The following is a 23,507-nucleotide window of genomic DNA, read 5'->3' on the forward strand; positions in this document are numbered from 1 at the left end:
TCGTCTGATGGGATTAACGCAAGACTGGGTGCAATTTGATACATTTAAATTGAGCACCTATCGGTGCCAGGATTAGCGATCAGGCAGCATAGAATAGTATGTCAACATATCCACACTTACAAGTGATTCACACAATACTGGGTTCTACACCTCACATTGCCGATTAGCGTACGCTCGACCCCACTTAAACACATCTCTAACTCCCCGGTCATCAGGCCACCCCCACATGGTGTCAACAATTAGCTCACGATAGCGCTACCATATTCATAATTCGTGTAGATGTTGAATGTATTTCTTGTTGTTGCTTGTTATTTTGTCTCTTGCTCCTCTTCTATTTCTCTGTCTGTCCCTCCAAGAATTTGTTAGATTTCGGTTGCGTCGGCTCAGGGATGATGCCTTATTGGTGAACATGTAGATGGGAAAAATTGATTGTAAAACTTGAACAATAGGAGTATGATTAAAATGCCTGCAGAGAGAAACCAATCCAAAAAAAAATAATAATGTAGTGGTTGTAAAACCTACTCTTACACCGAATGCGGTACGCTCAGTCACGTACGTGCCGAATGATTCTAGCCTCCTTAATAGGAGGCAAAAAAGAGCAGCTGTCAGCGAGAGGAAGCCCAGATGATCGATAGCCTACTGCGCCAGGACACCGAGGCCATTTCAAGATGGGGAACCGACGCCAACAGTCCCGCCGCTCAATGTACACCATCCATCCTCGCGCGTATCAAAAGTCCTCTGTGTCAGTGTCACAATCTCCAGCAAGTCATTGAACGGCCCCCGTGGGAGGCGTGATCTTCCGCAAAAAAACAAACAGGAAGCGCAACGTAGCCCGGGATCCCGACGGGGACACCTTGAAATGGATTACCTGTCTTTAAACACCCACACTCTTTCATTGACGACTCTTACTCCTTTGCAACAATCTCCAGTCTCCTAATCCAAATTATAAATCCCAACAGGAGGGTGAAAGACAGTTCCCACAGGGGACAGCTTTCATGTAAAGAAGAAGGAGCTGCATGTGGCTGACTTGACTAAAAATACACCTGGGCTTTTTTTATGCTGCTTCATTGCCTACCGTCATACTTTCAACCTTGACTCTGATGACAATGACATGAGTGGCACGGTAGAAGGGGGAGGAAGATTCTGCAGACCCACAACCACCTTGGATTGCGTTCTAGCATTGCAACCAAGCTCATAACGCCAAATTTTCCGGACGCACATTTTAATAGTTTGGCTGGGCCTGCGACTTCTACACTGGTGCAATTCTAACCCTTGACCCAATATTGCCATATTTCTGACCTCTGTGACCTTTGATCCTTCTTCTCATATCACCTCCCCAACGACTTAGAGGTAGTCCCCAGGTTACGACATACTCAACCGAAAATGACAAAATGTCCGGCTTATAAAATCCCGTCCCCCGCCCGAGTTGCCAACACAGGGCAAGTCAGAAAGTGTCCAATCAGAGTAATTCCTGATACATCCCCCCAAGTCTGAAAGCTATGACACAGGTAAATCTGACGACAAATTACATGGGAATTTAGCAGGATATACAGTGGGGCAAATAAGTATTTAGTCAACCACCAATTGTGCAAGTTCTCCTACTTGAAAAGATTAGAGAGGCCTGTAATTGTCAACATGGGTAAACCTCAGCCATGAGAGACGGAATGTGGGGGGAAAAAAACAGAAATCACATTGTTTGATTTAAAAAAATATTATTTCCAAATTAGAGTGAAAAATAACTATTTGGTCACCTACAAACAAGCAAGATTTCTCACTGTCAAAGAGGTCTAACTTCCTCTAACGAGGTCTAACGAGTTCTAACGAGGCTCCACTCGTTACCTGTATTAATGGCACCTGTTTTAACTTATTATCAGTATAAAAGACACCTGTCCACAACCTCAGTCAGTCACACTCCAAACTCTACTATGCCCAAGACCAAAGAGCTGTCGAAGGACACAAGAGACAAAATTGTAGACCTGCACCAGGCTGGGAAGACTGAATCTGCAATAGGTAAAATGCTTGGTGGAAAGAAATCAACTGTGGGAGCAATAATTAGAAAATGGAAGACATACAAGACCACTGATAATCTCCCTCGAACTGGGGCTCCATGCAAGATCTCACCCCGTAGTTTCAAAATGATAACAAGAACGGTGAGCAAAAATTCCAGAGCCACACGAGGGGACTTAGTGAATGACCTACAGAGAGCTGGGACCACAGTAACAAAGGCTACTATCAGTAACACAATGCACCGCCAGGGACTCAAATCCTGCACTGCCAGACGTGTCCCCCTGCTGAAGCCAGTACACGTCCAGGCCCGTCTGTGGTTCGCTAGAGACCATTTGGATGATCCAGAAGAGGACGGGGGGAATGTGTTATGGTCAGATGAAACCAAAATACAACGTTTTGGTAGAATCACAGGTTCTCGTGTTTGGAGGAGAAAGAATACTCAATTGCATCCGAAGAACACCATACCCACTATGAAGCATGGGGGTGGAAACATCATGCTTTGGGGCTTTTTTTTTGCAAAGGGACCAGGACTCGACTGATCTGTGTAAAGGAAAGAATGAATGGGGTCATGTATCGAGAGATATTGAGTGAAAATCTCCTTCCATCACCAAGGGCATTAGAGATGAGGCGTGGCCGGGTCTTTCAGCAACCCAATGATCCCAAACACACAGCCGGGGCAACAAAGGAGTTGCTTTGTCAGAAGCATTTCAAGGTCCTGGAGTGGCCTAGCCAGTCTCCAGATCTCAACCCCATAGAAAATCTGTGGAGGGAGTTGAAAGTCCGTGTTGCCCAACGACAGCCCCAAAATATCAGTGCTCTGGAGAAGATCTGCATGGAGGAATGGGCCAAAATACCAGCAACAGTGTGTGAAAATCTTGTGAAGAGTTACAGAAAACGTTTGGCCTCTGTTATTGCCAACAAAGGGTACATAAAAAAAGTATTGAGATAAACTTTCGGTATTGACCAAATACTTATTTATCACCATGATTTGCAAATAAATTCTTTAAAAATCAAACAATTTTCTGTTTTTTTTTGTTTTTTTTTCCACATTCTGTCTCTCAAGGTTGAGGTTTACCCATGTTGACAATTTCAGGCCTCTGTAATATTTTCAAAAGGGAGAAGTTGCACAATTAGTGGTTGACTAAATACTTATTTGCCCCACTCTAAATCTGAAAAGGTCTTTAGTCTCCAGTCGTTTACTTTTATTTATTTTTAGTCGCGTAGCAGTGATACCTCTCAACAATGATGGTAAGTACAGAACAGTTCGTCCCTGAGTTACGACGTACCCAACTTCGTGATTTCGACTTTACGATGCCAGAGTCTCGCGGGGGCCAAGAGGACGACCCAAGACAAGCTGGAGAGACTATGTCTCTCGGCTAGCTTGGGAACGCCTTGGGATCCCGTCGGAGGAGCTGGTTGAAGTGGCTGGGGCCAGCCAGATCAACCAATGGGGTATCCCTTATTATATTTCCAGGGAGTTGGCAAACTTAGTTACAAGATAACTCAAAAACGAATAACCGGATTTTTGTCAGTTGGTTTTAACTCCCAACTGCACAACTGTGGAATGATGTAAAACGTGTCTTATCTCTCTGTAAGTTAATCAATTTACATCCCGTGTACAGCTCACCGGCAGGCCCCTTGGGAGATTGCCGCCGCGTTCGATCCGGCGGACCGCCAGCTGCAATTTTCCCTCGGGACAAATCCAAACCAGTCTCGTCTCAAACGCTACCCGGACAGGCCCAGTGGGAGACGAGCCTCTATGGGACGCCCCCTCACCCTGGAGGAAAATACGGCTTGCCTTTTATATTTTAGTTCTGCCTGGTTGCATCTCGGAAGTTTTGAGTTGACTCGGGCATTTTGGAGTCAAATCCATTCGATGGATCAGACTAAACGGTGTCTATTTGTAAAGTTTGATCATTTCAAAGCTCAACCTTTAATTCTAATTGTATCTCAAGGTACTGTGTTAACTAAAACAAAGCAAATGGATGGTTAAGAGTATTCGCAATTATTCCTTAGGCACTGATGTTCAGTCACTTGATAGTTCCCAAGATAATTTTCAGGGGAACGTATTTCATTTACACATCAACCAACACGGTAATTAATTGTTCCGCTGTTTGCGACACAATAGTTCAGTGACTCCTTTGTGCCACTACAGTCGCTGTACTGTTCCGTGATACGTGTTGCCATCTGGAATCTGATTTTCTTTCATTCCCTCTTATGGGGGGGAAATTAAGGAGAATTGATGGTAAATGACAGTATCTATTTGGAGGTTGCCAGTTTTTTAGACGGTCAATTATCTATTGTATCGTCTGTCATTGACAGTGTTTGACGTTCTAGCAGTTTAGATTGGGAGTTAATTAGTAAATGATCAAATGATTAATTATCATTTGGAACAGAGGCGATTGCTCTAAGACTGCAAGAGAAGCTCAGCTTCCCCCAAAATGTCAAAAAAATAACTTCTCAAATGTATGATGTTGTGTGTACATGTCTTTGACAGTATTTGCTAGAACATGCTCAACTTCCATCCATCCATCATCTTCCGCTTAATCCAGGGTCGGGTCGCGGGGGAGGCAGCTTTAGCAGGGAAGCACAGACTTCCCTCTCCCAGGCCACTTCAACCAGTTCCTCCGGCAGGATCCCAAGGCCTTCCCAAGCCAGCTGAGAGACAGTCTCTCCAACGATGCCTTGGTTAATCTTCGGGGCCTCCCGCCGGTGGGACATGCCTGGAACACCTCCCCAGGGAGGCGTCCAAGAGGCATCCGAACCAGATGACCCAGCCACCTCAGCTAGCTCCTCTCAATGCGGAGGAGTAGTGGCAGGAACCAGAGTCCCTCCTAGATGACCGAGCTTCTCACTCTCTAAGGGAGAGCCCTGATACCCTGCGGAGGAAACTCATTTCGGCCGCTTGTATCCGCGATCTTGTTCTTTCGGTCACAACCCACAGCTCGTGACATTAGGTGAGGGTAGGAACATAGATCGACGGGTAAATCGAGAGCTTCCCCTTTTGGCTCACCTCCCTATTCACCACAATGCGCTGGTGCAGAGTCCCCATCACCGCAGATGCTGCACCGATCTCCTACTCTCTCCTACCCTCACTCGTGAACAAGACCCCAAGATACACGCTCAACATTTGTTCAGAATTATCTTCTTATCACTGGGTGTGGCTTACTTTTCATTCATTCATGCCGCTTCACAATCCTTTAAACAGTGTGGACACTGTCTCCAGAGTTAAGCCTGAGTTATGTTGCTGCGTTGCTGTGACAGCGAAGTGACTACGGCGTCAATAAGCATTCGATAGTTCTGGGGTGAGGGAACTTGTTGCTCTGTAATTCACGGCCATGCCACTAGACGGGTGTGGCGTTATGTTCGTATGGTTTTGGGGCATGCTTATTGGATTGCTCTAGTTTAGTTCAACGAAAAAAAAAAAAAAACAATGCAAGATGGAACGCTTCAATGTGGATCTTCAGCTCATCAACATTGAATAAATGTTGATCATACAAATGTTGAGGCACAGGCGACGCAGAAGACTGTTTCGAGGCGGTCTGTCCGACTTTTGCTGCCGCACAGACTGTTCTAGCCTCGGGTGGAAACCAAATTGCGTTGGAAGCCTTGATGTTAACGTTATAATAAAAGCACCGAGGCGCTCTCAATCAATGATGATGTATCGAGTGTGAACTGTCTGTTGTTGAAAATTAAACATCAAAACAACTCTTTTGACACTAAACCTGTGCTTTATTCTTTATATATGTCATGTGACTCGTTAGTGTTACTAGGTCCAGGTGTGCATAGGGAGCAGGTGTGTTCAAATTTGTAGTGCAGCTCTCACACACTCTCATACTGGTCACTGAAAGTTCCAACATGGCACCACATGACAAACAACTCTCTGAGGATCTGAGGAAGCCTCTTCTGAAGACAGTACACAAGAAAGCCCGCAAACAGTTTGCTGAAGACATGTCAACAAAGCACATGGATTACTGGAACCATGTCCTATGGTCTGATGAGACCGGCGGACTTTCTTGTGTACCGTCTTCAGAAGAGGCTTCCTCCTGGGGTGACAGCCTTGCACACCAATTTGATGTATGGTCTGAGCACTAACAGGCTAACCCCCCACCTCTTCAATATCTGCAGCAATGCTGACAACACTCCTGTAACGAGTCACATGACATTTTTGAGGGAAAATGACAAGCAGTACTCAATGTGGACATTTAGGAATGTAGTTTCTAAGGGATGTACTCACTTTGGTCTCCAGGGGTTTAGATATTAATGGCGATATTTTACTATCGAGTTATTTTGAGAGGAAAAAAATAACTATTATGTAAGCTGCACACAGACTATTTTTCATTGTGTCAAAGTCAGTGTTGTCCCATGAAAAGATACAGTGGGGCAAATAAGTATTTAGTCAACCACTAATTGTGCAAGTTCTCCCATTTGAAAATATTAGAGAGGCCTGTAATTGTCAATATGGGTAAACCTCAACCATGAGAGACAGAATGTGGAAAAACCCAGAAAATCACAGTTTGATTTTTGAAGAATTTATTTGCAAATCATGGTGGAAAATAAGTATTTGGTCAATACCAAAAGTTCATCTCAATACTTTGCTATGTACCCTTTGTTGGCAATAACGGAGACCAAAAATTTTCTGTAACTCTTCACAAGCTTTTCACACACTGTTGCTGGTATTTTGGCCCATTCCTACATGCAGATCTCCTCTTGAGCAGTGATGTTTTGGGGTTGTCGTTGGGCAACACGGACTTTCAACTCCCTCCACAGATTTTCTATGGGGTTGAGATTTGGAGACTGGCTAGGCCACTCCAGGACCTTGAAATGCTTCTTACGAAGCCACTCCTATGTTGCCCTAGCTGGATCATTGTCATGCTGAAAGACCCAGCCACGTCTCATCTTCAATGCCCTTGCTAATGGAAGGAGATGTTCACTCCTTCTTTCAATCTCTCGATAAATGACCCCATTCATTCTTTCCTTTACACAGATGAGACGTCCTGGTCCCTTTGCAGAAAAAAAGCCCCAAAGCATGATGTTTCCACCCCCATGCTTCACAGTGGGTATGTTGTTCTTCAGATGCAATTCATTATCCTTTCTCCTCCAAACACGAGAACCTGTGTTTCTACCAAAAAGTTCCATTTTGGTTTCATCTGACCATAACACACTCTCCCAGTCCTCTTCTGGATCATCCAAATGCTCTCTAGCGAACCACAGACGGGCCTGGACATGTACTGGCTTCAGCAGGGGGACACGTCTGGCAGTGCAGGATTTGAGTCCCTGGCAGCGCATTGTGTTACTGATAGTAGCCTTTGTTACTGTGGTCTCAACTCTCTGTAGGTCATTCACTAGGTCCCCCCGTGTTGTTCTGGGATTTTTGCTCACCGTTCTTGTTATCATTTTGACGCCATGGGGTGAGATCTTGCATGGAGCCCCAGATCGAATGAGATTATCAGTGGTCTTGTATGACTTCCATTTTCTAATAATTGCTCCCACAGTTGATTTCTTTACACCAAGCGTTTTACCTATTGCAGATTCAGACTTCCCAGCCTGGTGCAGGTCTACAATTTTGTCTCCGGTGTCCTTCGACAGCTCTTTGGTCTTGGCCATAGTGGAGTTTGGCGTGTGACTGACTGAAGTTGTGGACAGGTGTCTTTTATCTTGATAATGAGTTAAAACGGGTGCCATTATTACAGGTAACGAGTGGAGCCTCGTTAGACCTCTTTGATAGCCAGAAATTTTGCTTGTTTGTAAGTGACAAAATACTTATTTTCCACTCTACTTTGGAAATAAATTCTTTAAAAATCAAACAATGCGATTTTCTGTTTTTTATTTTCACATTCTGTCTCCCATGGTTGAGGTTTACCCTGGTTGACAATTATAGGCCTCTCTAATCTTTTCAAATAGGAGAATTTGCACAATTGGTGGTTAACTAAATACTTATTTGCCCCACTGTATACTTAAATATCCGCAGAAATGCAAGGGATGTACTCACTTTTATGATACACTGTACATTACCAATGTGTTGGATTGGGACTTAGGCAGACTCGTCAAAATCAGGCGGATTCAGGTCTAAAAATTTGTGATCAGGACATCACCTTCAACGACAATTCAATGATCATTTTTGTTGTAAAAGTTTCTAGCGGTCATCGTGTGACAGATATGAAGGAAGAATGAAGCGCCCGAAATTAGCGAGAGCACGCCGCTACGGCGTCAAAGTTCACAACTACCGCTTTCCGGTGTCCCGCCATTACGGCCTGTCAGCTGGAGAACAGATGACGAGAGAGGACGTCCCTAATTAGCCCTTGTCAGCCCAATGACATTCTAATCATGTGTTCCTGGTAATTACTTCACTTATATGATCTTCCCGCACATCTTAGGGGTGACACGATGATGACACTCGTCACCAAAATGAACCTGAGTGCATTCAGGGCTCGCTGGCTGACAAGGAGACGTGTAAAAATGGAGGGGGAGAAACTGCCTCCATCCTTTATTTCCAAGCCCTCAGGCGCTCTCTTGAAGGAGGAGGGAGAAAAATCATTTGATCATCTCCAGTGCATAAAATTGAGAGCTGTGTGGAGTGCTTGCCGAGTCTTAACAATGGCGAGGACGCCGAGCTCCGAGGGAGCTTTTTTTTTCTTTTCCTTTTTTCGGTTTTCCTGCAAGTTGTGGCTCTTAAAAACTAAATCAAAAATTTGTGAAGTGATTATCACTATTAGACGCCCATTCATTTGAACTGGGAGTTAATAGAAATTGTAGAGATATTTGTTCCCATATGTTTGTTCATTGTACTTGTTACATTCATTTCTATATTTGTCTTTCTGACTTTATTTGGATAAGATAAGAGTGCAGTTGTCAGCTTCTTCTCTGAAGCAAGGTTATGAACAGATAACTTAGCTGCCAGGTTAAATTCCACTTTATTGTAAGTCACTTCATGGGTTAGCATGGGAGCCTGCCTATTCACATTGGGAAAAACAAAAAGTGTTATGTGTTGAGAGTTCAGGGCAGATCTTCTCCAGGGCACCTGGGTGGGGCTTTCGAGGACATATGTCCTGGTCGGGCAGCTTTTAATTATTCTTTACTTAATAAATGCATTTTTCTTAGGTAGAGTGGTGTGATATTATCGGCTAGCTGATAATATTGGCCGGAAAAAGCTGTTATCTTATAACATCGACATTGGTTTTTCATATTGGTTTTGGGCCAATATGCTTGTTAATTTCAAAGTAAATGTAAAAAAAAAAAAAAAAAAAACTCCCTTTGTACAAGGGCTGGTCACAGCTTAGCACAGCAGTTATGCTTATTTACCATTAGCACACAACTAAGATGCTTGGATTTTTTTATGTGAGCAGACCATTTGCATTCATGGTGCAAGAATGAAATGAAATGAAATTGAAAAACAATAAATTATAAACTCATTATATATAACTACTACATTACCAGAAGGAAATAGTCACTAAGAAACCCCCCCCCAAAAAAACAAAAAAAATCTGTGCAAAAGCCCAGGAAAATGCATCTTGGGAAGAAGAAATGCCCCGACTACTATCGATGACGTAAATGCGTTGACGAGCAAAACATCACGTCGACAGTTAATTAAGGGATAAAAAAGTAAATAAGGGTGGAACGTTGAGAATGACGCTCGGTATGCAAGCGGGGAAAACGGCTGTTTTCCGAAATTTCCAGGTTCGCGGTGAATCAGTAACAGGCACACTTTTGCAAAATAGACAATGTTTATTGATTAGATAATGCAGAATAAATGAGATTTATTGATTACAACCCACAAGAGCAAGCAAACAAATATCAACGATGACACTAGATTTGAGTTTGTCACCCCCAGAATCCCCGCGTTACCGTTACAGCAAAACGAAATGTCCCTTAGAAATGAAAATCGCTTACCGTGACAAATGAGCGGGCAGCCAAAACACTCCGGTAAGGCGGCGAAGGAACAAAGCCAGACGATCCGTACGTGACTCGCTGGGATAACGCGGGATTCTGGGGTTGACAAACTCAAATCTAGCATCATCGTTGACATTTTTAGATACTTGTTTGCTTGCTCTTGTGGGATTGTAATCAATAAATGTCATTTATTCTGCATTTTTTTAATCAATAAACATTGTCTATTTTGCACAAGTGTGCCTGTTACGAGTTCACCGTGACCCTGGAAATTTCGGAAAACAGCGGCACAAAGCTAAAACAGTGCACCAGAGTGGTCAAAACATTGACTTATTTCAACGAAACAAAGGAGTGTACACTGGCTTGTCCTGTCTTTTTAATGCCAAGCGCATACCAGGCTGTACATGGGCTGTGAATGAACAACTGAAGCGCCATCACCCAGTTGTAATTTTGGAAGACGACAGGAGACAAAAAGCTGGCAGATCCTAAGTCCATCCAAGTAACTAACAACATGTTTTATAAAAGTTGCTAAGTTGACATGGAAATGAATGTCCCACGACCCCTAGCAAAAAGTATGGAGTCACCAGTCTCGGACGAGCACTCACTCAGATATTTTATCATTTAGAATAAACTCTGATAAAAACCTTGAAAAAAATGATGAATTACTTAAAGTTTTACTCTTTAACATTCAGAAACACTAGAACAAATGAATAAAAATATTGTGGTGGTCAGTAAATGGTAATTTTAAGAAATACATTTTTAGAAACAAACAAAGAAATAATCAAAACACATCTAAAAATCAAATCAAAGGATTTAGTAGCACCACCTCTGGCTTTTATGACAGCTTGCAGTCTTAAAAGCATGAACCTGATTAGTATTCTTCATCAATTAATGCCAACTCTCTTTGATTACAGTTGCCAGATCATCCTTGCAGGTCGGAGCCTTGCTGTGGACCTTTTTTTTTTTTTTTTTCCAATTTCCACAACAGGTTATCAATAAGGTTGAGATCTGGGCTATTTGCAGGCCATGACATTGAATCTTGGTAAATGACAAACATATTTTCAATTGAAGGGATAAGAAAACTGTTTAAAATTTCAATGTAATTTTGTGCATTTATTCAAGATTTAACCACAGCCGTCTCCCCAGTGCCTTTGCTTGATATGCAGCCCCATATCATCAAGGACTGAAGGAATTTCGATGTCTTCTTCAGGCAGTCATCTTTGTAAATCTCACTGGAACAGCACCAAACAAAAGTTCCAGCACCATCACCTTGTACAATGCAGATTCTTGACTCATGACAAGGCGATATTCGTAATGTTTTGGTCGACCCCTAGTGGCTCTTTTGGGTAACTGCTGCAAATGTGATTTAATTATTGACATTTCATTGTATATTATTTATATGGCACATTTATTCTCGATAACTTCAGTTGAAGTTGTTCAAAGAAAGTTTATTTAATTTGGAAAACTTGGAAGTTGTTACATTTATCGTTATTAAAGCATCCAGTGGGGCTAATCTAAGGTGAATAGTGAATAGTTTGTCGCCATCTCACTGAGAAAATCAACTTCATTCTTCTTCAAAAAGAAAATAAGATAGTTACTGAAGGGAATAGTTACCTTTCTTGCACACACCATATAACTGTTTGCATTACTCTAACATACGTAATATAATCAATCAGGGAATAGTATCATTTCTCATATTTACCGTAGGACTGTTTGTATTACTCTAACACACCTAATATATAATAAATAGCACATAGTTTAATGAAAAGAAGCAGAATAGAGAGCATAAAAGATACACAACACCATCTTATTACAGAAGCCCAACGTGTGCGTCATGAGCAAGATTGACGCACTAACTCTCGCAATCAGTTCTCCCGGGCACTCCAGGACAAAGAACAGGGCGCTCTGTCCTAACATAGGTAGCATCTCGCCCAACCAGGATAACAAGTTGATAGCGGGCGCCTGGGATGTCAAGACCGGCGTCAGTTGCCGTAGCAACCACGTCCCAGCCACAAAGGATGACGCACGAACTTAACCGCCCAAACCTGCCGCAGAGAGATGATCCCAAGACGACACCCAGCCACGCCTTCGGCCCAGCCCACTCCACCGCAGCTTTCAAAAAGAACTGGACGTTTCGATACATTTAGGAACACGGTCGTTGCTCGGAACATTTCTATGTAGCCCTGTTTTGCCGACCCTGGATCCAGCAGGGTCTCTCCATCGTCTGTTTTTGCCTTGTTTTTGACCATTGTCGACGAATAAATTGTCAACTTGTTTTCGGTGAGCCTTTGATGGGTAAAATATGTGATTATATGACCCGGAATGAATAGCCATAATATTGCTTGTGTTGTGTGACAGTAAACTTGTTTACTCCGCCACCTGTTACGCCTGTTATGCTTGTTATCTATTGTGAGGGAACTTGTTTTTCACACCGTACAACAAACCTCAACTGGGAGGGAATCTCATACCATAATGGGGAGGGAATCCAATGATAGTAATACGAGCTGAAATCGCCATGTATGGGCAACATGGTTCATCTTCTGAGCTTAGAGGCTGGCCACCTTTGTGCTCACGAGACGTACTGTTATAAAGCCAGGAGCATTCTCCACCCCGTTACAGTCCGCCAAAGGATGACGTACGAATCGCTTGGCTCTATTCCTGTTATGACTCTGATCAGGGGGTTGGCTCTCCGCCCTTTTGTCACGGTAAGAGTTCTTTTGCATTATTAGAGGAATATTTGTGCTTAGACGGTGGCGTGGGGATACTAGAAGTGACAATCTAGATCTAGCGTCATCGTTATTACATGTTATGCTTGTTTTGATATTTGTTTACTTGCCTTTGTGTGGGATTGTACTCAATAAACCTTTTGAATTCTGCAATAATCATCAATAAACATTGTCTATTAAGCAAAAGTGTGCTTGTTGCTGACTCACCGCGAACTTTTCGTAAAACAGCCGTCTTCAAACTTTTGCAACATGGAGTCAGTACAATGGGTTAACACCTGAGTAAACGCGCGGAATTTTGGCCCTTCCGGTTGGCTTGCGGGAGCGGTGCCAGCGGAACACCATTTCGTTCGGCTGGCGCCGTTTCCGCGGCTTTATTACGATTACCTTACTAGTTACTATCGAGTTACGAATTGGATCATTTTTACGTTAACAATGTCTGTAAACGATGCAGCGACTATCAAAATAGTTGTCAAATAATTTGCTCACGGACACATAACATCCCTGGATTATCCGCCACTCCTTTGCAGCATGTGATCCAAACACATTATGCTAAAATATGGACTACTTCCGCAGCGGCCCACCGGGCCTCCGTGGGCTGTTTCCACCCGCTCCTTCTCCAGCTCGGGCCTCATTATGTGTGACAGTGCTCTGAGGAAGCAGGTGCACACCACGGAATAAAAGGGAAGCGGGGAAGCAGAGGCGCTCGCCTTCTTTTCCTGATATCACGGATGAATCAATTGATGCTGCTTGGTGCATTTTTTTCCCGCTGACCCAGCGAGAAAAAACATCGTGGGGGTGGCCATCGCCTTTGGCGTGGCAGCTATTTCCCGAAATCTCCATGCACGAACGTTCGACGAGAACGGAGCGCAATCTAGGTAAACATTATCACGACTCCTCGATCAAATGTTCCCGTGTCAGCTCGACGGAGTGAACCGAAGCTGCAGTCTTGTCTGGGAGAGAAATAAACATTGATATGCTCCAGCGGCCTGCTATGTTAATTAAATACGTGCTTATTGAAATTCAATGACAGCTGGAGTTTCATGGTGAGCGGGGGTGCTGGGGATGCGTCTCCCCAAGAGTGTAAAAATATAATTGGTTGACAGCAAAATGTAACACGCAATTAGTTAGGGAGCTTTAATTAATATCATTCAGGCGAGGTCTCCGCTTTGGATGAGTCCTAAAAACTCCGCGCAACGTTTAGGGATTGGGAGAAGTCAAATGTTAGATCGTTTTTGATCGGTAACCCTTTACAGGGCAGTCATTTAACTCACTGCCTGTCACTGGCGGCGCTAGGTGTCTCGTCAGTTTTGACTGAAAAAGGCAAACGAACCAGTAAATGCTCAAAATCAATAGGAATTTACCCAGAATGCCTCAAAATCAACAGAAAGTTACCCTTAAATACTCCAGAATCCACTTAAAGTGACCCGTAAAGACCCAAAATCAATTGGAAGTCACCCAAAATAAACAAGAAGTGACACGCAAAGCATTATCAAATAATTAACTCACGATTAATCGCAAATTTGTCACATTTTTTAAACCAATTAACTCACAATCAATATCCAATTTACCACATTTTAAAATAGTTAACCCACGATCAATCACACATTTGTTGTTGTTTTCATAGTTAACTTACGATTCATCGCAAATTTGTCACGTCAGAAACGTATTAACTCGCGATTAATCGCTGATTTGTCACATTTAAAAATCGTTTACTCACAAATCACAAATATGTTGGTATTTCAAAGTTAATTAAAGATTGATTGCAAATCTGTCACATTTTAAAAAATAATTACGATTGATCGTAAATTTGCCAAATTAAAAAAAAAACAAAAACTGCGATTTATTGCAAATTTGTCACATTTTAAAATAGTTAACTCACGCTGAAATGCAAATGTGCATGTTTTAAAAAATATTCAAGTCACGATAAATCGCAAATATGACACACTTTTTAAAAAAAAGTGATTAACTCGCAATTAATTACTAATTTCTCATATTTTAAAACACAGTGAATTGCAAATTTGCATTTTTTTTTCAAATAACTCATGATTAAAAGCAAATTTGACACATTTTTTCAAATTACTAACTTGCGATTATTCGCAAATTTGTCACATTTGTGAATATAATTAACTCGCGATTCATCACAAAAGTTGTAACATTTAAAAAAAAATGAATTAACTTGCAATTAATTGTAAATTGCCACATTTTTTCAAATTACTAACACGCGATTAATTGCAAATTTGACACATTTTTTCAAATTATTAACTCACGATTATTCGCAAATTCGTCACATTTGTGAATATGATTAACTCGCGATTCGTCACAAAAATGGTCACATTTTTATCAAATAATTAACTCACGATTAATTGCAAATTTGACACATTTTTACAAATTATTAACTCACCGTTATTCGCAAAAATTGTCACATTTTGAAAAATAATTAATTCACGATTAATCGCAAATTTGTCTCATTTTTTCAAATTATTAACTTGTGATTATTTGCAAATTTGGCAAATTTTTTCGAATATTTTACTTTATTCACAAATTTGTCACATTTGTGAATCTAATTAACTCGTGATTCATCACAAAATTTCTCACATTTTTTTCCCCAACTAATTAACTCACGATTAATTGCAAATTTGACCCATTTTTTCAAAATACCAACCCGTCATTATTTGCAAAAATTGGAACATTTTCAAGAATAATTAACTCGTGATTATTTGCAAATTTGTCACATTTTTTCTAATTTGTAACTGGTGATTATTTGCAAATTTGTCACATTTGTGAATATAATTAACTTGCAATTAATCATAGAAATGGTCACATTTAAAAAAAATAACTAGATTAATCACAAATTTGACACATTTTTTCATATTACTAACTCGCGATTAATTGCAAATTTGACACATTTTTTTCAGATTACTAACTCGCGATTAATTGCAAATTTGACACATTTTTTTCAAATTACTAACTCGCGATTAATTGTAAATTTGTCACATTTGTGAATATAATTAACTCGCAAATAATCACAAAAATTGTCACGTTTGAAAATAATGAACTCACCGTTAATCGCAAATTTGTCACATTTTTAAAAATAATTAACTCGAGTTTATCACATATTTGTCACATTTTTATCAAATTATTACCTTGCAATTAATCGCAAATTTGTCACATTTGTGAGCATAATTAACTTGCGATTAATCACAAAAATTGTCACATTTAAAAAATTATTAACTCGAGATTAATCACAAATTTGTCACATTTTTATCATATAAATAACACACGATTAATCGCAAATTTGACACATTTTTCCAATTACTCGATTAATCGCAAATTTGTCACATTTTTTTTTCAAATTATATACTCATGAATAATCACAAAAACTGTCACATGTTTGAAAATAATGAACTCGCATTAATTGCAAATTTGTCACATTTTTAAAAATAATAAACTTCAGTTCAATCGCAAATTTGTCACATTTTTTTCAAATTATTAATTTGCAATTAATTGTAAATTGCCACATTTTTTCAAATTACTAACACGCGATTAATTGCAAATTTGACACATTTTTTCAAATTATTAACTCACGATTATTCGCAAATTCGTCACATTTGTGAATATGATTAACTCGCGATTCGTCACAAAAATGGTCACATTTTTATCAAATAATTAACTCACGATTAATTGCAAATTTGACACATTTTTACAAATTATTAACTCACCGTTATTCGCAAAAATTGTCACATTTTGAAAAATAATTAATTCACGATTAATCGCAAATTTGTCTCATTTTTTCAAATTATTAACTTGTGATTATTTGCAAATTTGGCAAATTTTTTCGAATATTTTACTTTATTCACAAATTTGTCACATTTGTGAATCTAACTCGCGATTCATCACAAAATTTCTCACATTTTTTCCCCCAACTAATTAACTCACGATTAATTGCAAATTTGACCCATTTTTTCAAAATACCAACCCGTCATTATTTGCAAAAATTGGAACATTTTCAAGAATAATTAACTCGTGATTATTTGCAAATTTGTCACATTTTTTCTAATTTGTAACTGGTGATTATTTGCAAATTTGTCACATTTGTGAATATAATTAACTTGCAATTAATCATAGAAATGGTCACATTTTAAAAAAATAACTAGATTAATCACATATTTGACACATTTTTTCATATTACTAACTCGCGATTAATTGCAAATTTGACACATTTTTTCAAATTACTAACTCGCGATTAATTGCAAATTTGACACTTTTTTTTTCAAATTACTAACTCGCGATTAATTGCAAATTTGTCACATTTGTGAATATAATTAACTCGCGAATAATCACAAAAATTGTCACGTTTGAAAATAATGAACTCACCGTTAATCGCAAATTTGTCACATTTTAAAAAATAATTAACTCGAGTTTATCACATATTTGTCACATTTTTATCAAATTATTACCTTGCAATTAATTGCACATTTGTCACATTTGTGAGCATAATTAACTTGCGATTAATCACAAAAATTGTCACATTTAAAAAATTATTAACTCGAGATTAATCACAAATTTGTCACATTTTTATCATATAAATAACACACGATTAATCGCAAATTTGACACATTTTTCCAATTACTCGATTAATCGCAAATTTGTCACATTTTTTTTCAAATTATATACTCATGAATAATCACAAAAACTGTCACATGTTTGAAAATAATGAACTCGCATTAATTGCAAATTTGTCACATTTTAAAAAATAATAAACTCCAGTTTAATCGCAAATTTGTCGCATTTTTTTCAAATTATTAATTTGCAATTAATCGCAAATTTGTCACATTTGTGAACATAATTAACTTGCGATTAATCACAAAAATTGTCACATTTTAAAAAAGAACTAACGCGAGATTAATCGCAAATTTGTCTCATTTTGAAATTGTTAACTCGCGATGAATTGCAAATTTGTTGCTTTTCTCATCGCTAACTGTACCATAGTTAGCTCTAACTGAAAGCAACCAAAAGTTGTTAAGCACACTAAGCGCAGAGTGCGTGAATGATCCAATTGATTCTGTCTTCATCACATGACACGTTTGCGTCATCTCGACGCTTCCGAGCCAAGGAGATGCCGACTCTGCCGTACGTAGAAAATGTCATCGCGGAAACGAGATCGACTCAAACAAAACGTGTGAAAGGGATGTTTCGATAAACGAAGCTCCGTTTAACAAATGATTGCTGCCGCGCACGCTGACAAACAACAATCCGGCTAAATGTTGGATGACTCCTCAACGCATTTACATTTGCGGGTGAAGAAGTGCCTGCCGGTGTTTGGGAAGAAGCTCGCTCTTCATTAGTCAAGCCTTGTTGCAGATGGGCCCCCCAAGCAAAGGCAGGACCATCATTCAGCGAAGACGCTCTTTTCCCTCTCTTCACTGACGGATGATTGTCTATGACACGGATTAGTCGAGGCGCGCGTTGTGTAAAAATGCTCAAGTGCTGACAGGTGACCGTTTGCTAAACCCAAAAGCAAATCCAACAACTGTCTTAGCGACATTTTGAAGACGACGCAATATTTCCCGTCCAAATCCAAAGCAGGAGGGGCCATAAAAACATTCCGTGTCTTCATTGAAAGACTAATTTTACATCTAGTAACAGGTGTTATTACATTACCGATGTCGTTGCTGTCAATTTGCCGTGGATATTAAGGGCGGTGATTACATTATGGTTGCGGAGAGAACAATGAGTGCTGATGCTGACAGACTGTTTATGAGTTATTCATAACACATCACTCACAATATTACATACGCTGGGTCATGTCGGCCACACTCTTATACTAAATGTTAATTTTGTCGCAAAGATACATGACCCAAAATTTATAGGGCTACCATATTTTTCAGACTATATGTCGCACCTGTGAATATCACACCAACCCAAATATACGCAATGTACACGTTGTTTATATAAGTTACCGCCAATGCTGAAACACATACCTTGAGCGCCCTCTTGCGGTTAAGTGTGGAAAAAAAACTACCACAAACTAGAAACTGCAATTTCTAGAGAAATCACAATGGGGCTTTGCTTTGGTAGACACAGTTCTATCATTTCGGGGACATTTCGACATCTTGTTGATGTCATATCACTTCCTGTTGCATGGCTGTCAAAGGCATTGATTTACTGTACATGGGAGCCAGTTGAATCTCAGTGGGCCATTAATGGTTTTTGGTCAAAAATCACAACCACACAGTTTTTTCTGCCATTGAATATGAATGGGAAATTTGGAAGAACATGGCCGTCAGTGGCATGGACTTACTTGGGCGCCATTTGAATACCAATGTGCTGTAATGGTATGTTTTTGGTAAAAAAATCATAATCGCACAGGTTTTTCTGTCATTGAAAACGAATGGGAAATTTAGACATACATGGCCGTCAATGGCATTGACTTACTTGGGCGCCCAATGAATATCAATGGCCTGTAATGGCAGGTTTTTGGTCAAAAATCACAACCAAACAGGTTTTTACGCCATTGAAAATGAATGGGAAATTTGGACGTACATGGCCGTCAGTAGCATTCACTTACTTGGGCGTCATTTGAATATCAATGTGCTTTCATGGTAGGTTTTTGGTCAAAAATCATAACCACACAAGTTTTTCTGTCATTGAAAACGAATGGGAAATTTGGACGTACATGGTCGTCAATGGCATGGACTTACTTGGGCGCTAGTTGAATATCAATGGGCTGTAATGGTAAGATTTTGGTCAAAAATCATAGTCGCACAGATGTTTCTGTCATTGAAAACGAATGGGAAATTTGGACGTACATAGCTCTCAATGGCATTGACTTACATGGGCCCTAGTTGAAAATCAATGGGCTGTAATGGTAAATTTTTGGTCAAAAATCACAACCACACAGGTTTTTCTGCCAATGATAATAAATGAGAAATTTTGACGTACATGGCCCTCAATGGCATCGACTTACTTGGGAATCAGTTGAATGTCAACGGGCTGTAATGGTATTTGTATGGTCAAAAATCAGAACCACACGTTTTTCTGCCATTGAAAATAAATGGGAAATTTGGACGTAAATGGCTGTCAATGGCATGGACGTGCATGGCTGTAAATGGCATCGACTTATTTGGGAGTCAGTTGAATATAAATTTGTTGTAATGGTAAGTTTTTGGTCAAAAATCACAACCAAACAGGGTTTTTTCCAATTGAAAATGAATTGGAAATTTGGACGTTCATGGCTGTCAATAACATCAACTGACTTGGGAATCAGTTGAAGGTCAATGGGCTGTAATGGTATGTATATGGTCCAAAATCAGATCTACACATGTTTTTCTGCCATTGAAAATAAATGGGAAATTTGGACTTACATGGCTGTCAATAGTATCACCTTACTTGGGTGCCAGATGAATATCAATAGCCTGTAATGGTAAGTTTTTGGTCAAAAATCATAACCGCACAGGTTTTTCTGTCATTGAAAACGAATCGGAAATTTGGACGTACATGGCAGTCAATTGCATGGACGTGCATGGCATTTAATGGCATCGACGTATTTGGGTGCCAGTTGAATATAAATTTGTTGTAATGGTAAAGTTTTGGTCAAAAATCACAACCACACAGGGGTTTTTCCATTCGAAAATGAATTGGAAATTTGGACGTTAATGCCTGTCAAAAACATCGACTTACTTGGGAATCAGTTGAATGTCAATTGGCTGTAGTGGTATGTGTATGTTCCAAAATCAGAACTGCACGTTTTTCTGCCATTGGATATGAATGGGAAATTTGGACGTACATGGTTGTCAATGGCATCGCCTTACTTGGGCGCTACTTGAATATCAATGGGCTGTAATGGTAAGTTTTTGGTAAAAAAAAATCATAACTGCACAGGTTTTTCTGTCATTAAAAACGAATGGGAAATTTGGACGTACGTGGCTGTCAAACACAGGTTTTTCTGCCAATGAAAATTAATGAGAAATTTGGACGTACATGGCTGCCAATGGCATGGACGTGCATGGCTATCAATGGCATGGACGTGCATGGCTGTCAATGGCATTGACGAGTTTAATATCAAATCGTTGCAATGGTAAGTTTTTGGCCAAAAATCACAACCACACAGGTTTTTCTGCAATTGAAAATGAATGGGAAATTTGACGTTCATGGCTGTCAATAACATCGACCTAATTGGGAATCAGTTGAATGTCAATGGGCTGTAATGGTATGTGTATGGTCAAAAATCAGAACCGCACATGTTTTTCTGCCATTGAAAATGAATGGGAAATTTGGATGTACATGGCCGTCAATGGCATGGACTTACTTAGGTGCCAGATGAATATCAATGGCCTGTAATGATAAGTTTTTGGTCAAAAATCATAACCGCACAGGTTTTTCTGTCATTGAAAACGAATCAGAAATTTGGACGTACATGGCTGTCAAACATGGGTTTTTTTGCAATTGAAAATGAATGGGAAATTTGGACGTTCATGGCTGTCAATGGCATTGCCTTAGGCGCTAGTTGAATATCAATGTGCTGTAATGGTACGTAATGGTCAAACATCACAACTGCACAGGTTTTTCTGTCATTGAAAATGAATGAGAAATTTGGACATTCATGGCTGCCAATGGCATTGACTTACATGGGCCCTCATTGAATTGATATGGGCTTTAAATGTAAGCAGTCAAAAAAATCACAACCACCACTCCTGCCATTGAAAATGAAGTGGAAATGTTTCCCATTAGAAATGAATGGAATGACGTACAGGACCGTTAATGGCATCCTATTAAAAATGAATGGGCAAGTTTTTGGCAAATTTTGGGAGATCTTTAAGTTTTTGGTAAATTCTGTATCCAACTTTTATGCCTCTTACCGTCCTGGAATCTTTTCATGTGTAAATTATGTGATTATTGAATAGGAATCAAACAAACAAAAAATACACATTTAAAAATCAATATTTTTACTCACTCAGTGCGGCCTTTTTGTATTGGAGTAGGTATCATTGCATCCCCAATGAAAGTTAATCCCACCATGTCCAGTTTTTCTTGACAGTCCAGTGCAAATCCCAATGACAGATAGGTTTTGATGATTGCCTCACACCAGAGACTCTTTGAGAGGAAGCTATTTGCTTCATTTTGACCACCATTCAATGAATTTTGTCCAGTGTGCAGTTCTGAGTTAGCATATTACCTTTAAAGTTTTGCTAGCTAACAGCCAGCCCCAATGCCATTCTTACCTCATATACTTGACTAAACAAAGTATTTAGCTACCTGTTGACACCTACTGATATGGAGAGGTATTGCATGATTACAGACCAGTGGCACAGACACTCAGCAAAGGAACATTTGTGGATTCATTTTCAAAAAACATTACATTTGATGAACGTGGATGATTTTCCATGGCACAGCGGTTGAAAAACACTCTACTAATGTGTTTATAATATCACAGTTAAATTGCTCCAGAGTATAAGTCGCACTTTCATAGCGGTGCCTCGACATATGATCATTTTGACAGCCGACGTAAAATTTGACATTTGACGACAAGCTCGATATAAGACGATTTACGATTTAAAGCAAAACTTTGTAACTTCTCAGTTTTAGTCCATTTTAGCGACGCCGGTGGACAAATGCGGTAGTGTTTTGCCTTAAGTAAGACTGCATTTCCCATGAGGACCAGCACACACCTGCATAGTGTTGTAAAATCATGCTAGTCGCCTGCAGATGGATTAAACAATTGTTTTGTTTCAAGCAGCTGTGTGAAGGATGAAAAGTACCGTATTGCCCCGAATATAAGACAGTGTTTTTTGCATTGAAAAAAGACTGAAAAAGAGGGGGTCGATTTATATTCGCGTTCTAGACATTATACCGATTCACGACGCTAGATGGCGCCAGATATCATTGAAGCAATGTTCTGTCATGACAGATCGCAGCTACTCTCAAGTTTAACCAGTTTGCATTATTTTATTGCGATGTTTTTCCTTATTCAGATTTGTTTCAAGACTACAGTTACAGTTAGACTTCACTTTGATGGTTAATGCAGTTATTGCAATATTGTTGTTTTATCACAATAGATTGGTTTATTTACATTTCAAAAATCAGAAGCCATTCATTTACAAATGTGACTTTACTATACATATTTAAATGTTCAGATATTAATATTTGAATGAGGCAAAATAACATGCTTTTTCTCTCAAGTATATTGTCATAATCATTTGTTTCGGATGTAATGTAATTATTTTCTGTATAAAAATTTAATTTGGTGTTCAAAAAGTCTTTTTTTAAACTTGAGTCTTGAAAAAGAGTGGGTCGTCTTATAATCAGGGCCGCCTTATATTCGGGCCAATACGGTAATGACTCCAGTTGTGGCTAAACAATAGCATATGACTGTTAGCAACTGTATGGCTTAGAGTGGCTAAAACTCGTTAGCGCTGATGATTTCGGTTTGGGATGGGGCTGGGGGGATGATGGACTTGTTAACTCCTGGGTTAGTGTAAAAATGATGAGAGAGCCATGTGGCATGAAACTACGACTAGCATCCAAAACTGAGGCTAAACCAGACTGTCTACATTTGAGAAAATCGAGTGTTAGAATATCTGTGACAAATCCCATCAAGCACCTTTACTTTGTCTTGACACGTCAAACATTCAGTTGGCAAGGTTCACAGTTTATTATGTTGAAGCATACGATAACCAAAGAACTTTCCACAGCAACTCAAACAGCTGTTTTGTCACAGCAAACACAAGCTTCAGTATAGAGTATATACTGTAAAAAGGTTGTCCGCCCGATTGCTTGTCTGAGCGGTCCACTGTCCAACAAAGCCAAGGCAGCCCTGCCCTGCAAACACATGCTAATTTGAGCAATCCAACCCTGTGGTTTTGAGAGTGTGAATCGGAATGACTAATG

At 39.8% G+C, this 23,507-nt stretch overlaps 1 protein-coding gene across 3 annotated transcripts in view; it reads right to left on the reverse strand.

The window, feature by feature from the left end:
* Positions 1 to 21,803, reverse strand: part of LOC130928518 (uncharacterized) — a 407,312-nt gene extending 385,509 nt beyond the window's left edge. For all 3 annotated transcript variants that reach the window (XR_009066693.1, XM_057855193.1, XM_057855192.1), the window contains exon 1: positions 21,574 to 21,803. The gene's annotated coding sequence lies outside the window, so the exon portion shown is untranslated. The remainder of the gene's footprint in view (positions 1 to 21,573) is intronic.
* Positions 21,804 to 23,507: the final 1,704 nt, after the last annotated feature.

This window comes from Corythoichthys intestinalis, chromosome 13 (genome assembly GCF_030265065.1).
Source record: "Corythoichthys intestinalis isolate RoL2023-P3 chromosome 13, ASM3026506v1, whole genome shotgun sequence".
NCBI classification, from domain to species: Eukaryota; Metazoa; Chordata; class Actinopteri; order Syngnathiformes; family Syngnathidae; genus Corythoichthys; species Corythoichthys intestinalis.